At 33.4% G+C, this 19,515-nt stretch overlaps 2 long non-coding RNA genes across 2 annotated transcripts; one reads left to right on the forward strand and one right to left on the reverse strand.

Annotated features, from left to right (window-relative positions):
* Nucleotides 1-2,655: 2,655 nt before the first annotated feature.
* Nucleotides 2,656-14,610, reverse strand: LOC127732496 (uncharacterized). The gene is made up of 5 exons (XR_007996281.1): nucleotides 14,522-14,610; nucleotides 10,842-10,871; nucleotides 8,005-8,178; nucleotides 3,987-4,094; nucleotides 2,656-2,799 (listed from the first exon to the last, which is right to left on the reverse strand). It is a non-coding gene; the product is annotated as an uncharacterized LOC127732496 (long non-coding RNA).
* LOC127732497 (uncharacterized) lies at nucleotides 11,455-11,990 on the forward strand. Its single transcript, XR_007996282.1, has 3 exons — nucleotides 11,455-11,534; nucleotides 11,744-11,793; nucleotides 11,897-11,990. It is a non-coding gene; the product is annotated as an uncharacterized LOC127732497 (long non-coding RNA).
* Nucleotides 14,611-19,515: the final 4,905 nt, after the last annotated feature.

Raw genomic sequence — 19,515 nt, forward strand, 5'->3', positions numbered from 1 at the left:
AACATATAATAATAAGGGGGAAACATACAAAGGGGATTTCAAAAACCATAAGTGGAAGAGAGGCAAACACTAACATGCAAAACACAGCAGGTCACACAGTACACTTAAGTTATAGTTACAATGTATCACAAATCCACTTAAAATGAGATTAACTCAGGTGCCCCGGAAGGGTCAGCAGGTCTGTTCCCATAGGTTCCACATAGAGAGGACAGACATTCAACCATTAATAGGGAAACATGAGGGAAAGAAATAAGTATTAGTAAAAAAGTGAAAACATGTGCGTTCGAAGAGATTTCCTGGATAACTGTTTCAACAAAAACCCTAACCCTAAACCTAACCCTAACCCAAACCCTAACCAATAACTTAAGATTATTTGAGGGAATAGCCCCAAAAATAATATTACCGGTCAGAATTTTTGTGGCTGTATCAGCAGAATATAGATAGCATGGTGTGTTCCAAAGATGATTGCAATTCAACCAATGCAGGCATGCACGTTACGAAAGATTGTTCATATTTCTAGCTTCTCTTGAATCCTTTATCAATCACGTAAAACGGCCAGGCATGTTAAGATTACAAGCTTATTAGCATCACTCACAAGAAGTAAACGTCAAGAAGAGGGTAAAAAAGGAAGGCCATATGTTTGGCCCCTTGAATTCGAAAATAAAAAATTACTATTATCTAGTAAATGCCATCTTTTAGATGATCACTAGACATCCGTCTGTGAAATATCAGTATTGTTATAATGAAATGTGTCTGATCTATTTCATTTGGGCTGTTACATATTTGCATTGCACGTAAAACTGAAAAATTTGCCAAAAAGGCCATATTTTGAGTTTTTGTCACATACATGTATATAAAGAGATGAGCCAAGGCTTTACTCAAACAGATCTCCTGCTAAATTAAAGTTATTTTATACAATGATGTTAAGTATTGGATCATTACTACTTTTAGGACCTCGGTGGCCGAGTGGTCTAAGTAGTCGAACTATTGTATCACTAGCCTTTCAACACTGAGGTTGGGAGTTCGAATTCCGCACGTGGCAGGTGCACTCGACTCCAATCTTAATTGACTAGGATTGTCAGTTTTCCTACCTATGGTTGTTATTTCTCTCCGGGCACTCCTGCTTCCTCTACCAATAAAAACTGACCACCACTAAATAGGCGTTATCACCAATTAATCAATCAATCAATCAATCATAACTAATTTAACCAATCATGCACTTTGCATAAGACGTTCTTTTTAGGTCGAGTACATCAGTTTCAACAAGTCATACCTCCTCATTTCTATTTTGAGTAAACTGTATTGTTCGGTTGCTGTGACATGTACATGAGCTCCAAAATGTATTTATGTTTCATGCGTACTTTGACCTATAATGGTTTACTTTTACAAATTGTGACTTGGATGGAGAGTTGTCTCATTGGCACTCATACCACATCTTCTTATATTTATATATAAAATATAGGATAGTATTCTTCAGAAATGAGAAAAAATGCGGAGAGTTTGTATATATCTTTAGGGATTTCAACTGACGCATGTGTTCATCTTGCTCATGATGTGAAAATGTTCATGTGCATTTCACGTGTTTTGAGATTCACATGAACCCCACGTGAATTTTTCACCAATTAAAGACTATTGTGAATTCTCATGAATATAATTTGTTTGAAATTCAGATGTTATTTGAATAACTTTATTTTGAAATTTCAAGTGAATTTTACGTGAGTTTGATATGAGATTCACGTGAAATCATTTTCCATGATTTTCGCGTAGAAGCTCGTTTGAGGTAAAATTCACTTGAGATTCACATTAAACTCATCTCACGTGAAATTCAAGTGAGTGATATTTCCCTGTGTAGCACATAGTAAACAATGGTCAAAGTTAGTAACTTTTGATTTTGCTTATTGTTTTATTATGAGCAACACTGCATGTACCACCATGTCTTTAGACATAAAGATATTTAGAATTTTAATAAAAGGAGAATCATTTCGAACTTCATTCTCTGCAACAGTTTATTTGAATAACAAAATTATACTTAAAAGTATAAAGATGTATGGGTTTCACATTAGATCAAATAACAAATTGTCATATCGTCACAATCTAAATTTCCTTTGAACAGATCTGAATGGTACTTAATCGAGACTGTACTATACTAGTTTAGTCCAGATTGTATTTAACAGTCTCGTGTACAAAGCCAGAAAAATTCAGACAACTTAGAATATCCAGCGCTGTATAAGTTTTTAGACAGGATAGATGTCAATATTATTCAAAATAGATGATCAGTAAAATACACACTTTTCAAGACTGGTAGAAAAAATTAGTACATGTACAATTCAGTTCTTTTAAGCTGTCCACTGGTTCGTTGTGTAATTTCAAATAGCATCTGTGCACTGGAAGATTTTCAAGACCCCCTGCTAATGACTGTTGTTTTAAAATGAGCTAAATGCGTCCATAGGGACCAAATCACCTCAATGATAGCAACTATATGTCGCCGTACTACTTTCAACTGTGAGCAAAACCCATTCTGCATAGCAAACTACAAAAGGCTCCGACATAACAAAATGAAAAATAATCCAACTGAGAAAATCGTGGTGGCTTTCTTTCTATTGAGTGAAAAGAAATCTTTAACATTGATGATATTTAAAATCTTCTATTCGAGTTCGATATATTGTTTCAAACGCTAACTTTATGTGAATGTAATGACAAAATGGTTTGGTTTGGAATAAGTAAAAACTATTTTTAGTCAAAAACTATCCTGGTTTTTGTTCATCAATAAAACACTCCATTTTTTAATCAACTTTAATCCTAAAATATAAAAAAAAAAAAGATTTCAAAAATACATTAAAAACTACTTATAACTGAACAATCTTATGATATTCTACTAATTTCGAAGCTTCTTTTTAATTGCAGTTATTTGTGTCAATGCAATAATATAAGTACCGAGTCATTTTGTTTTAAAGTTTTTTTTCCCGTTAATTGGCAGGATCACCAGCCCTTCACCTTTCATCTAATACCTTAATTACTAAAATATATTCTACATAGTTTTATATTTAAACCTATGCGTAGGAACTATTTTGTTTGAAATATGTACTACTTTCCACTTTGTTCTGTTTTGACCGGGCCCGATTTGGTGTTGTTACATCTTACAAAGTCTATCAAAATATTTTTTGAAAAGAATTCCGCTCAAGCCGGTGCTAGAAGCCGTCTTCAACTTGCAGTGAGGTGAGAGTTTTTTTTGCTCCGTGTTGAAAGCTTCACTGTGACTTTGAGATGAAGAACAGCAATAAAGCGCTGTTCCTATGTTTTTCGTGTGTTTTTTGCTGTGCATTTTCTGATTTTGTGTCATGGATGCATGGATACCCCATATCTTTGTTTTTTATCATAAGAAGTGCTAAGAAAGGTTAGATAAGAGGAATATTCATGTAGTGCATGGTTAGATTTTGTTTATTTTTTTATGGCCGTCCGATGACCTGTAGTTGCGAACCTTCTATGTCATATGGTCTCTGGTAGATAGTTGTCTCATGGCAATCATACCACGTATTCTTATTTTTATATACTTCATTTACGCATAGTTGGCGACTTTATGAATTTAAAAAGACATATATGTACAGTATAAAAATGGTACACCAACACCGGGTATTCACACTTCTCTCTCTTTCTTTACGTCTGTACGTGTTTGCAAATATATAATGACATTACACCATAGAAATATTACTTATCATTCCGCACACGAAGAGCAAATAAATTAAGAAAAGTTTTCATTTTCTTAAAAAAGGATATTAAGAAAACAGAAAACAGTTAAAATAAGAACAAAAGGAGATGTCGAGTAAACATAGAGAGACGGCAAACAATCGTCAAAAATAACACGGAACGCATCTAGAGGTCCACATACAAGAGTCTTCAACAATAGACAGGTGTTTTTCTTTAATAAATTATTGAAAATCTTGAATAAAAATAATTAAAAATTAAATTAAATAGAATAGAATACGCACAGCACTTGTTACATGACTTTTTACAGAAAAACTGAGCTTCCGGTCTACCACAAACAACCGACAGAAATGATTGGTCCTGACAGTCACTCACGTGATCTTTACACACCGCTGAAAAAGAAAAGTACAAATTGTTCTATAAATTGAAATCTGATATTTAATTAAATTTCTATGAATAAAAGGAGATGCAGAGTATATGTCCATGATATAGTTCTCATTAAAATAGCAATAACTTGGCGGTATATATGTTTTCCTGTCCCATCATAATATCATTTAGCCCGGGTGAGATTTCTTGGCTCTTCAAATTGTCTTTAAGAGTGATCATTTTCTTTGAGAGTAGTTCCAAAGGTGCATTTCATGATTATTTTTATTGAGATGTTTATACACTAAAAATTTATACTTTTCATGTCTACGGAAGCGGCAGTGATGTTTATCCGTGCGTTTGTACGATACACGCCCAGTTTTTCCCGGGAAATGAACACCACATCCTAGTTTAGTTCAGGCTATCAAATAAACTAAGTACCTGCCCCAAATCAAGAGCCTGTAATTCAGTTGTTGTCGTTGTTTGATGTCTGTCATACTATTTTTCCGTTTATTGTTTGGTCATAAATCAGACCCGCGTTAGTTTTCCATTTGGATTGTTTCACAATTTGTCATGTCGGTTTTTTATAGCTGACTTTACGATATGGGTTTTGCTCATTGTTGAAGTCCGTATGGTAACCTATAGTTGCTCAAATTCTACGTCATTGGTGAACATTGGTCTCATTGGCAATCATTCCACACCTCGTTATTGTATATCGACTTGTAGTTTTTCGCGTAACTCTGTTTGGGAAAGGCAACAAGAAAGTTTTGCTGTTGGCAGTGGATTTATTATTTGCATTCTCAAATAAACTTGATCATGTTTGTCCTTTTCGGACACTGCATGGGTAATATTCGGGATATCTGCGTGTATTTCTTTTGAAATAAAGGCGGCTGAAGCTTAATTATTTCAATGCATCTACTATCTTTGGCTTTAAACAATGTACCGGCTCTTTATATAGTGTTATTGCCCCTTAGAACTAGGGGGTCTCCTTAGCCTGTAGCGATGGTACTGATACAGCACCGAGGGATCCAATGGGATAGATGACACAAGGGTTACAGTTGGCTACGACATGTACGATCAGCCTCTACGTTGAGTGCATCCCTCTTTAACTGCGGAACGAGCAAGGTAAGGAGCCATAGATCTGGGACCTGACGATGTTAACAGGGATTGACACCTAGTAGGAAGGTAAAGGCACATTTACACCAAGCCAAGCTTTTAATATAAACCATAAAGGGAACACGTAGAACCCAATGAGACAGACCAAGTAACACTTAAGCTACTTAGTATTTGTTATTCAAATATTCAATATTGCGGGATTTTCTCGCTGCATTGAAGACCCATTGGTGGCCTTCGGCTGTTATCTGCTCTTTGGCCGGGTTGTTGTCTCTTTGACATATTCCCCATTTCCATTCTCAATTTTAATATCCAACCGGCTGCTATCAGTCGATTCGATATTCAAATTTTCATGGTCAAAAGTAATTGAAGTTGGAATATTAGATTACATAGAATTGATAGACATATTTTTAAGGATTAAAATGACATGTAGGAAATCGTTTTGTGACCCCTACAAGATATGATAAATTAACCCTTACATAAATCAAAATTTCCTCTTAGTGATAAAAAGATTTGTATCAATAAAATGCAATCAAAGATGAACTTTTAAAACTTGATCTTTCAATATTAAAAAAATATCAGGTGCGTTAAATAGACTTTCCTACGGATGCGTATTAGCGCCACACAATTATTTTTTAATTTTTTCTTCCTATCTTTGCGTTAGGGTTTGCGTTATATCGCAAAGGTTTGCGTTATAACGCAAAGGTTTGCGTTATTTCGCAAAAGGTTTGCGTTATAACGCAAAGGTTTGCGTTATTTCGCAAAGGTTTGCGTTATAACGCAAACATAGGAAGAAATATTAAAAAAAAAAGTTGTGTGGCGCTAATACGCTTCCGTACTTTCCTGATCTTCCAATCTTCCTAATATTTTGCATATAGCTAGGTAACATATAGATTCAAATAACATTAAAAGAAATTTGGTGAAACATGAAATATTTACGGTTTTATGCATATAGTTAGGTAACATATAGATTCAAATAACATTAAAAGAAATTTGGTGAAACTTCTTGTCTTCGATGTTTACGGAGGACTCAAAGTGGAGATCAGACTAGCACTTTGAGTCCTCCGTACATATTGAAGACAATACTTTTCCACAAATTCCCTCGTAATAGTATCTGTATTTTAAATATTCAATTTAGACTTATTTATATTTTTTCGTTTGGGCTTGTATTATATTTGCATTCGGGTTTATATGATCCGTTCATCCTATTTCGACTCTTCAATATTCAAGAGTCTATCCTAAATTGAGGTAAATTATATGGCCTTCCAAATACCGTTTCGATTCCTAACATAACTGAAGAGACATTAATTGTCGAAATCCGGATATGGTGTACAAGTTTGTGCACCTCATATTTACGGTATTCCATCTTTTCCGCAAGTTTATTGTTTTCTGTTTGGTATTAACTTAATAATAAAGATCCATTTTGTTACATCTTGTGATCCGTTTATTTGGCAATCGCCAATGGCAGTCAGCAGGGTTTAAGAACATTCGTTGTTCGACCTGTTAGTCAAATGCGTTTTGTTTAAATATACTTTTTCACTTCTTTGGTCTTTTGGAAAATGTTGTTTGTGCTGTATTTAGACCCCTCTACCAAGAAATTTGTTTTGTATGCACACGTGTAAAAATTGCGGTTTTTATCCAACGCAATCTTAGGTTTGAACGTTGTTTTCAATTTAGACTTATTTGTATTTAGATATTGATATACTCTGTGTTAAATTTCATGACGATTAAAAATCAAGAAGGTCTATTTAACGCACCCAGTCCTTTTCCGTTGATTTTAACACATAAGAAAAGTCTCAATGCCATTTAAGCGGCCCCTGGTAATCTTTTGCGAAAAAAAGCGATTTGAAAATGTCCATTATGGTTTTCCATACTTTTTACTAGATATTTTTTAAACGTTATGTAAATCATTAGCTTTTCGTCTATAAACTTCAGGCGTGGTCATGTATTAAAATATTTTTGATTAATTTTTATCGTTTAAAATTGATAAACTTTTAGTATAGAAGCGTGTCCTTATGTAACGGTTATATTCGAGAGCAACGATGAAAAATATTTGTATCGTTTTTTTTCTTCATATCTCCTGTTTTAACATGTTTATCATTTCTTTTAAGTACTAGTATCCAGTTTTTATTTTTTTACTGAAAAAATTTGATCATCGAACGGGCTGCAGGCGACCGGTTGGATATTGATTATCGAATAACGAACCGGCCGATCTCAAATACTCAGAAGTTTTCATTTATAAAGTTTCAAATCGGATTGCCTTAACACACCGTCTACAGGTCTTTTAAGATCAAAGTACATGGTCGCGACCATAATTGACATATCAAAAAGGAAAAGGGATACGATAATTAAAGAATAGTCCAAATAATACTGAAAAGATGAAAAGAAAAGTGCTCAGTTGGTTTATTCCACTTAAATTTTATAATGACCCCTTTCTATAACCCTTTTATGCAGAACAATTTGATAGAACAATTACACATTAAACTTAAAATGTTTTGAAAATGAGGAGAAAAAACACATAGAATTTTTGTTCGCCTTTGAAAGTTTTCATTTTATACCGTCATGCAGAAGATAAAAACGAAAAGAAACACAATTAACACAGAAAGATAAAGGTTGAGAAACTAAAACCCAGACAAAGAGTAGAAGTTGAACTGATATCCTTCATTAGGGTTGATCCTCCACAAACACATTACAAATAAGCAAACAGTTAAGAACTGGAAATTATTTAGAGGATATTAAAGCTATTTTGATACTCTTATATGGAAATTTCAAAAGTTTATTAAGCTTCTTCTATTCACAAAAAAGTATCATGTAAATCATACTTACGACATAATCCACATGATTTTTTGCAGTATGTTCTAATTGTAGGTTCTTTACACGCAAGAGATAATGATTCTGGAGATTTACAGATTGGTATATCATTATCTAGACAAGCTGGTTGTGTTGGAAAACTGGTTGTACTGGTAAGACTGGTTGTACTGGTAAGACTGTTTGTACTGCCTACAAAAAAGACCATATCTCGTAAAATGATGGATTGACTTTTTATTGATTTAAAACGGCGAGTAGAGTTATATCGTCGTATGTCAATCCAAATTCTAGTTTAGTCTCGCCCTGGTACTAACGTTTACTGCGAGATTTTACGTTATTATGGGCATGTTTTGTAGAAACACATGTTTCATGTACTGTAAGACATTTTTGTTGTATTTTCAATTTTTCTGATCTAGTCTTCCTATGTACGTTTTATTTGCTAGGTAACATGAATTGATAGAGTAACTACTGCACGGGAAATCCGAAACTTCATCAATTGAGAAAATATGCATCGCGACTTTACAATAAGTTGCTCCATGTTTAATGCCTCACTATGACTTTGAGATGAAGAACAGCAATAAAAGCGCTGTTCCATTGCTTTTGTGTTTTTTCTGCTGTGCATTTACTGATTTTGTGTCATGGATGGATACCCCATATCCTTTCTTATCTATTAATGTATAGTTTGCTGTGCGGTCATTACAGTTAGTTTTGTAGTTTACTTGTAGATATGATAAAAGTAATATGAACTGGCTGTTTCTGTATTGGCCCTGGTTAAGATTATAGATTTCTCGGGGCAAATACAGCAATCTCGAATTAATATATATATTATATATATTACCGCCTCAGTTATCTCGTGATGGCGTGATCGCCTCGAGTGCGGGAGGTCGTGGGTTCGAACCTCGGCCGGGTAAAACCAAAGACTTTCAAATTGGTATTTGATGATTCTCTGCTCAGCACATAGCATTAAGGAATAAGAGCAAAGAGTCAGAATAATGTGTCCGGGTAAGGTGCCGGACTGTTACCTTGTGACCTAGCACGTTAAAAATCGGACTCAGCGTGTAGGTCTAGTACAAAGCAGGGTTAATATTCATATAACATTACCATGAATATGCTTATTAGTTTGCCGGTGGACGTTAAACAGCCATTCATCATCATCATCATCATCATCATCATCATCATCATCATCATCATCATCATCATCATCATCATCATCATCATCATCATCATCATCATCATCATCATCATCATCATCATCATCATCATCATCATCATCATCATCATCATCATCATCATCATCATCATCATCATCATCATCATCATCATCATCATCATCATCATCATCATCATCATCATCATCATCATCATCATCATCATCATCATCATCATCATCATCATCATCATCATCATCATCATCATCATCATCATCATCATCATCATCATCATTATTTAAACATATCATGTTGTATGTAGTGATTGAGATTTATCCTCTTGTTGATATTTTGTACAGAATTATCATCTTTAATTGTTTTCCTGAAGCGTATATTTTTACATTGAACATTGATATATAAGCTTTTTTATTGCAATGAGTCAAGTCAACAATTATTTGATCATTATTAAAATTATAAATTTGATATGAAAGGCTTCAGGGCAGACATACAATATGACAATTTTGATTGTAGACGTTTTCTAATGTCCAACATTCGGACAACAACGACACGTTATGTTAGATTTAGACTGGTTCCCGATCGCAATATTCAGTATGTTATAGCTCGTGACAGCGTATGGCTATTAGCTAATACCTGGAACGTAGTACCGGGAACCAGGATATGTTAGATTCTGCTGTAAACATATGCAATAATTAAAAAAATCTAGATACCGAAAAAATATTTATTTGGTTTTGGTTTCTTTCATGTGAAAATGAAGAAGTATACATGCAACACTTTAGTTTTGATTTGTTATAAATGTTTTACAATTAGAAAACAACTGCTATAGTTAACCCCAAATTATCATAAACATTATCGTTATTTTTTCTTTACTTATGTCTATTTGTAATCATTATAGATGACATGCCCTTTATGGGCCGATGATTGGCTCTTTATAATCATTACAGGTGACATGCCCTTTATGGGCCGATGATTGGTTTGTAATCATTACAGGTGACATGCCCTTTATGGGCCGATGATTGGTTTGTAATCATTACAGGTGACATGCCCTTTATGGGCCGATGATTGGCTCTTTGTAATCATTACAGGTGACATGCCCTTTATGGGCCGATGATTGGTTTGTAATCATTACAGGTGACATGCCCTTTATGGGCCGATGATTGGTTTGTAATCATTACACGTGACATGCCCTTTATGGGCCGATGATTGGTTTGTAATCATTACAGGTGACATGCCCTTTATGGGCCGATGATTGGTTTGTAATCATTACAGGTGACATGCCCTTTATGGGCCGATGATTGGTTTGTAATCATTACACGTGGCATGCCCTTTATGGGCCGATGATTGGTTTGTAATCATTACACGTGACATACCCTTTATGGGTCGATGATTGGTTTAATAAAGTATTCGTATTCGTTGTAGCGCTGCCATTTTGTTGTGCAGAAAATGAACACAAGGATGACCCTCAATTTTCCTTTAATTTTTTTTATTCATTTTTGAACGTGTCGCTGCCTTCTCAAACGTAGATTCATTTTGTGTACCCTTTATGTTTTTTTTTTGTTGAACTAACTGTGTTTTTTCCTTATACTATACATAATATATTTGTACAGGCTATAGCTTAAAAGAAGACGTTGACAGAATTTCTGTTAGTTTAATCTTCGAAAACGTTAGTAAAATCTGCCTTTAACTTACCACAAATCCCGCCAGGACACAACAGATTTTCTACAAATAAGTACAAAAAAAGCGTATTAGTAAAACAAACACAAAAATCAACACAAAGTGCATTATTTTTCGTGTAAATAGTAACAGCGTGTTTGATACTTGCAATAAAGTTACTCTATTTTACATAGTTTAATCAACATTTTTTTTTCAAACATGTTGATTTCCATTGACAGGACAAGACCTCCATTTTGTTTTGGTAAGACAAACTAAAATCTCAGGCTCGCTTGATGGTATTTTGAAAATCATGAATACTCAGTTTTGCTTTGATGTCCACAATCAATATGATCAAAATCAGACAATGACTGAATGTTAAAGAAAAATATTAGTATATGTCATATCTGACTTTAGTATATATTTCAGGTTCATGTTATTCTACTGTGGTGAAATGGGAACTTTAATATAGATTTCAGGTTCATGTTATTCTACTTTGGTGAAATGGGAACTTTAGTATAGATTTCAAGTTCATGTTATTAACCTACTATGGTGAAATGGGAACTTTAGTATAGATTTCAGGTTCATGTTATTCCACTGTGGTGAAATGGGAACTTTAGTATAGATTTCAGGTTCATGTTATTATACTGTGGTGAAATGGGAACTTTAGTATAGATTTCAGGTTCATGTTATTATACTGTGGTGAAATGGGAACTTAAGTATAGATTTCAGGTTCATGTTATTATTCTGCTATGGTGAAATGGGAACTTAAGTATAGATTTCAGGTTCATGTTATTATTCTACTATGGTGAAATGGGAACTTTAGTATAGATTTCAGGTTCATGTTATTCTACTGTGGTGAAGTGGGAACCTTAGTATGGATTTCAGGTTCATGTTATTATTCTACTATGGTGAAATGGGAACTTTAGTATAGATTTCAGGTTCATGTTATTATACTGTGGTGAAATGGGAACTTAAGTATAGATTTCAGGTTCATGTTATTCTACTGTGGTGAAATGGGAACTTTAGTATGGATTTCAGGTTCATGTTATTATTCTACTATGGTGAAATGGGAACTTTAGTATAGATTTCAGGTTCATGTTATTCTACTGTGGTGAAATGGGAACTTAAGTATAGATTTCAGGTTCATGTTATTCTACTGTGGTGAAATGGGAACTTTAGTATAGATTTCAGGTTCATGTTATTATACTATGGTGAAATGGGAACTTTAGTATAGATTTCAGGTTCATGTTATTCTATTGTGGTGAAACGGGAACTTAAGTATAGATTTCAGGTTCATGTTATTCTACTGTGGTGAAATGGGAACTTTAGTATAGATTTCAGGTTCATGTTATTCTACTGTGGTGAAATGGGAACTTTAGTATAGATTTCAGGTTCATGTTATTCCACTGTGGTGAAATGGGAACTTTAGTATAGATTTCAGGTTCATGTTATTCTACTGTGGTGAAATGGGAACTTTAGTATAGATTTCAGGTTCATGTTATTCTACTGTGGTGAAATGGGAACTTTAGTATAGATTTCAGGTTCATGTTATTATACTATGGTGAAATGGGAACTTTAGTATAGATTTCAGGTTCATGTTATTCTATTGTGGTGAAACGGGAACTTAAGTATAGATTTCAGGTTCATGTTATTCTACTGTGGTGAAATGGGAACTTTAGTATAGATTTCAGGTTCATGTTATTCTACTGTGGTGAAATGGGAACTTTAGTATAGATTTCAGGTTCATGTTATTCCACTGTGGTGAAATGGGAACTTTAGTATAGATTTCAGGTTCATGTTATTCTACTGTGGTGAAATGGGAACTTTAGTATAGATTTCAGGTTCATGTTATTCCACTGTGGTGAAATGGGAACTTTAATATAGATTTCAGGTTCATGTTATTCTACTGTGGTGAAATGGGAACTTTAGTATAGATTTCAGGTTCATGTTATTCTACTGTGGTGAAATGGGAATTTTAGTATAGATTTCAGGTTCATGTTATTCCACTGTGATGAAATGGGAACTTTAGTATAGATTTCAGGTTCATGTTATTATACTGTGGTGAAATGGGAACTTTAGTATGGATTTCAGGTTCATGTTATTCTACTGTGGTGAAATGGGAACTCTAGTATAGATTTCAGGTTCATGTTATTATTCTACTGTGGTGAAATTGGAACTTTAGTATAGATTTCAGGTTCATGTTATTTCATTATGGTAAAATTGGAACTTCAGTGAACGTTAAAAATAAGATACTTTTGTGATAGATTGTATGAATATTTCAGGTATGCAAAGAGGTAAGGCCAAATTTCCATGAGGCCTTTTCCACAATTTTTTTCAATCTGTTCTTAAACAATGATAGATCCACAGTATCACATATGAGTAATTTGATGTTCTCACAATTTTACGACTGTTCCCGTAAATAGGTGACCAAGTCATAAATGCCCGAAGGTATCACATGCCATAAGTGTTGTTTTGACAGAATATGGCAATAAAGGGTATGAAGGATGTTAAAACATAAAACACTAAAAAAAATATGGGGTAGGACCCCAATAAAATAGTTCTCCACTCTTGTGCACTCTTGCCCACCCTTAACATTTCACTCTTGTCGATCCTGAACAGTCAACTCGTGACCACGCTGCATAGTCCACTCTTGACCACTGTTGACAGTCCACTCTTACCCAACCTTGATAATCCACTCTTTCCCACTCACATTTTAATGCAGAAATTTGAAACTTAGGTATAATAGTTGTTCCAATTTGATTCCCAGTGACAAAAAAGAAGAACATTGGTTAAATATCATATGGCTTTTTTTTCTTTTCTGTTACATCTTTAAAGAGTTGTGTCTACAAAAATGAACCTTCAAAATTATTTTTCTCCTCTAAAACCGTATTTGTGCAGGTGTATTACGTAAAAAATTAAGTTTAAAAATGCGGCATCATGTTACATGGTATAACCCTTTTATTGCTTTTGAATGATGAAATCGATTTTACACAAACGAAAATGTACAAAATTAATTCAAAATGGAAAGAGTGAAAAAACAATAAATTTGATGCTTCCGAATCGTTTTAATAATTAGTGGTTGAATATACAACCGGAATTTAATACTCTCCGACTTTTAAATTTTTTTTACAAATATTGTTAGCTAGTAATTTTCAGGTTATTTTCCATTGAAATCAGTAGATATGCAAAAAAGAACCCAACAAAAATATGAAATTAATAACAAACAGCTATTTCCACATAAACGACAACAGAAAATAAATATTTTAGGGAGATATATTATTTATCAGCATCACTGCAATTACAAATTAATTAAGATGATTTAAAAACAAAAGAACTGAAAAAAGGGGGGATATTCCATGCTATACGCGCCTGTGGTTATTATCTTTTTATAAGATTTGACAATACAAAGCAGAAAAACAAGTATAAACAAAAACACAGACCGGTCGTAGTAGGGTATCTATACATCCCCACAACAAAAAGCCAACTAAGTACAGATCTAAGAGTACTTGCAAGTACAAGTTTACTTAAAATAAAATTGAAAGGCATTTCCAATATGCTTAGTTTTTTACAAAACATCATTAATATAAGATTGCACTAAAAGGACAATAAAGATATTTTTATCATTTGGGCCAATTTCAGAATTAAGATGCCGTCCTCTACGGTGTCATTAGATAATATACAAAATGCAAATTACATGTAAAAGGTAAAATAATTACTGTTACAATGTTCAGTATCACAACATTTGGTTATTGAGATAGGTGAATTCACTAAGATACGACGTCCAACAGCGTGAGGAATATTCAAGTACTGACAAGTCTGAAATATAACAAATATCCAAGTACTGACAAGTCTGAAATATAACAAATATCCAAGTACTGACAAGTCTGAAATATAACAAATATCCAAGTACTGACAAGTCTGAAATATAACAAACATGCAAGTACTGACAAGTCTGAAATATAACAAATATCCAAATACTGACAATTCTGAAATATAACAAACATGCAAGTACTGACAAGTCTGAAATATAACAAATATCCAAGTACTGACAAATCTAAAATTTAACAGGAATATTCAGGGACTGACAAGTCTGAAATATAAAAGGAATATTTAGGTTTTGAAAAGTCTGAAATATAACAGAAATATCCAGGTACTGACAATTCTGAAAATATAACAGGAATATCCAACAACTAACAAGTCTGAAATATAGCAGGAATGTCAAGGTACTAACTAGTCTGAAATATAACAAAAAAATCCAGGTACCAACAAGTCTAGAAATATACTTTCAAGTGAAAAACAACAGAAATATTTAGTTACAGACAATATATGTAACAGGAATATCAAGGTATTGACAATTCTGAATATATATAACAGAAATATCCAGGTACTGACAAGTCTTGAGAATATATGACAGGGATATCCAGGTAATGACAAGCCTGGATATATATAACAGGAATATCCAGGTACAAACACGTCTGAAAATATAACAGATTGTAGAATTGTTCGTATTTGAGAAAATAACTTTAAATTATGATCAGAAAAGATATACTGTATACATAATAACTGTTTAATTTGAAGACATTCAACATCGCGTTTGTCTGTACTGTAAATTTCGGTAACAGTAATTTGGCGATTTCAGACCTCATCGATTTAGAAGACACAAATCAATCTTATCTAAACAAACTTCTACAATAGCATGAACTCAAAAAGGAGCAAAACAGGGTACGCGTCTCATGCTATGCTTGCACGAGGGTCTTGATTTTGGGGGTTCGGAGTCCTTCATTTCTGTATTCTTTTTTTTTTGCCCTATTTTTCTCGATTCGTCATTTTTTGGTCCATATTTCTGTAGATTTGGTCCATTTTTCTCTATTCTGTAAACCCGATCCAGACCCTCTTTCATCATCCTGGAAAACTGGAAATATTTTTTTTTGTATCTAAACTGCAAACTTGTATTGCAAAATATTGCTGTATTATAAATATATTACTCTAATTCTTAGCCGATATATCCTTTTCTTGACCTGTTGATTTTTCTTATGTGATGAACGTGCGCTATCGGCACGGATGATCATCACCATCAAACCTAAGTCAACATCACAGAAAATATAATTTGCTTCTTTTTCTTTTCCTCCTTTTCCATTCTTCTTGTTCTTTTTTTCTTTTTATTTATAGTTCGTATAATATTTAATGAATTTGTTAGCTTTACATGCATGCTCATAATGTTATTATTGTATATATACTTGTATTGTAATATGGAGAAGACTTCATAAGTATGATTTACTTGTGTCTCATCCATTTTGCTGATATTTAGCAAATAAAATATGTTTAAACTAACGTGCGGTTCGTTTTAACTCGGTTCTCTAATGGTTAAAATTCGATTACGACGTCAAAGTTTCTTGCTTTCCTTTGAATTTCCTATTGTGACGTAATGAAAAAAGGCGACAATGCCTGATGACTTCACTTAGAAAGAACGCACCTTTTTGCAGATCATTCGAAAAGAGGGATTAAGATTGTCTCTCTTATATATTGTATTTAAATCATTAGAGAAACAGATTGAACCGCCAAATCTCGTGCAATACGATATTTCTCCACTCTCGACAGTTAAATTTTAAATTTGAAAATTAAACTGTCTCGAGTGAAGAAATGTCGTCATTTCACTCGATGCAAAGGTAGAATCTATATGTATCTGTATACAATACAACGCATTTATGATATAAAATTTTTTTGTGATTCATTATATATTCATATATACAGCTATAGTTTATTTGTCGGTTTTTGAAGTTGCTTTTTTATATTTATTTTGTTATTTGGTTATATCTACTATATTGCTATGCCACGTTTTGTTTCCTTCTTTTATATGGTTTTTCAAAGCCGTAACTATAGTGATACGAAAATATAAACAGGTAATATCATAGTAATTGATTATAACGTGAATTGAAGTGTGACATGAACAGTAACTTCTATCTGTTACAATAAAATAAATAATTAAAGAGCCAATCTTACCGCTTTTGTAAAACAACCCAGGTTGAAGAAAAGGTCTCCATTTAACTTTGGATTCTGTGATATCATACAGATCTGTGAACATAATGAATATTGTATAATATTTGTCTTTATTATACTTCATGTCAAAATGCCAGAATTTGATTGGTTAATACGAGGGAGACAATTTATTCTATCCCATGGCAAATACTCTATTGCCCTTCACGAGTGTGCGCTTTAATAAATAAGGATGATTGTTATGTACAAGAAGACATAGTTTATTACTTTGAATTTGAAATTTAATAGAACATTCAGTATAATAAATTAAATAACACATATCCGAGAGGGTGATAGAGCAGATTGTTACCCCTCGAAAAGACATTGACAACCTTGGCTTCGCCTCAGTTGACAATGTTTTCTCGGGATAACAATCTGATCTATCACCCTCTCAGCTATGTGTTATTGATATATTATCTTATGTACATTGATACTTTTGTGTGGGGTCCCACAATTGAATTAAGCCATTCATTGCTTTTGAGCAAAAGTTGGATGGTGAAGTACATTTTTCTGTTTGAATTCCATTTTTGTATAATGACCCTTGATACTCTATTCTTAATAATAAATGTATACACAAAGTACTACAAAAGTAAAAAGTTTTTCGATGTCTGAAAACAAAAGTTTTGATACTGTATTTAATGAAAAGATGTGGACAACTGCAAGGAAAAAGCACCAGAAACATCTTGAGGTCAACAGGTGACAATAAGTAGATATAAGAAGATGTGGTATGAGTGCCAATGAGACAACTCTCCATCCAAGTCAAAATTTATAAAAGTAAACCATTATAGGTCAAAGTAGGGTCTTCAACACGGAGCCTTGGCTCACACCGAACAGCAAGCTATAAAGGGCCCCAAAAATTACTAGTGTAAAACCATTCAAACGGGAAAATCAACGGTCTAATCTGTATAAAAACGAGAAACGGGAAACACTTATGAACCACATCAACAAACGACAACCACTGAACAAGTGTCCATGAAATACGCCATGCTTTAGTTGTTTCTAGGAATGTTGTGTATACATTTAAAAGAGACATGTTATCAACATCAAATTCATTAAAGGATGAACAACTTTTAATGAAACTTTGACATATGTTAAAGTCCTAATCGTTTGACCAAACATTGTCATAGTAATTTCCAATTATATAAATGTTTTACATCCTTCGACGAAGCTTAATATTTCCTTAACAATACAACGTAATTAAAACGTTTAGCTGATTTTTACAGAGTTATCTCCCTGTAGTGTTAGGTACCACCTTAAAAGAGGAAGTTTCACTGGGGTAGTGTTTCCTTTGCTTGTCCAGAAAGCTTTCTAATTAGTAATTGTCTGTTACATACAGAGTGTCTGATGCGGTCAGAGACTTTAATTACTATGGTTTCAATCCAATATATACACCAAGTTCGAACTCACTAAGTTCTTTAGTTCAATACTAAGATTAAAAAAAAACAACTTATAATTCCATTGCATTAGAATTGTATGAAAAAGGAAGGGTTGAAATTCATTCTTATTTCTGCAGTTGCCATAAGAAACAAATGGAAGAATTTAGACTTACCTCATCTGCCTGGCAGTTGGCTGTTTGATAACAATGTGCAGGCTGATCAACAGAATCACATTTATAACAGGTAACAGCTGTGTAAAATCAAAACATAAGAAATGTCAATGGATGTAGAGATTCGGAGTCTTCCGTTCAATTCACTTAAATCGTCAAAATCTCTTTTTTTACATTTGGAAGTCGTAAATTTTCCACCTTGTTTTTTTTTGTCGTCTCTTCAAATGGTCTTGCTCCTAGTTGATGGGCCGTACCTTGACCTATAATGGTTTACTTTTATAAATTGTAACTTGGATGGAGAGTTGTCTCATTGGCACTCATACCACATCTTCCTATATCTATTATATCAACATAAACTCGATGAAAATCTTACAAATGCATCTCTCAAACACTAGAGTCAGTTTTTGTATTTGCTATCCCGTTATCAGGACACGAGGGGGAAGATAACTGTCGCACAAGTTTCACTTCACCAATATTGACAAAAGCAATTACAAATTCGCTTCCGTTCTATCTGAATTGGAAGAAAACCGTAACAGTATTTTAAAGACTAGATTTCATAGAATTCTTTTATTTTCTATGGCTGCATTATACATAAAAAAGACAAAATGTTGTGAGATATTCCAGTTTTGTCTGCACACAGACCTCCATCTTCGCCTTTGCTTGACCATATATAAAACACCTACAGTGTAATTGATCTCTGGACATTTATTTATTTATGTGTGTGTGTGTACATATATGTGTCTGTTGTTGAGTTACTTTCTCAGTGATACATACACCTCATCTTTATTTCTCCATTATCTCTTAGTAGTATCAGAAATCCGTTTGACAACTTTAAACAGAAACATTTTCTAATGTTAATAAAAGATAGGTAAACCATCAGTCATTTTTAACTTTTACTTCGGCGGGGCTCGTTTTGCTCAATCTGTAGTTTTCTGTGTAATGTTTTGTAATATGTTGTTTGACTTTTCATCCTTTGATCACTGGCATCTCTATTTCTTCTTCGAGTTGTTATTTTAAATTGATCTATTTGTATCTCCTTCCTTTTCAACTAATGACACCACACATTTTGCGCCAAAAGGGACTATAAAATCATAATCTGTTTGCTTCTACAATGCCCGATTTTTGAATCAA

The sequence above is a fragment of the Mytilus californianus genome, unplaced genomic scaffold (assembly GCF_021869535.1).
Source record: "Mytilus californianus isolate M0D057914Y unplaced genomic scaffold, xbMytCali1.0.p SCAF_25, whole genome shotgun sequence".
NCBI classification, from domain to species: Eukaryota; Metazoa; Mollusca; class Bivalvia; order Mytilida; family Mytilidae; genus Mytilus; species Mytilus californianus.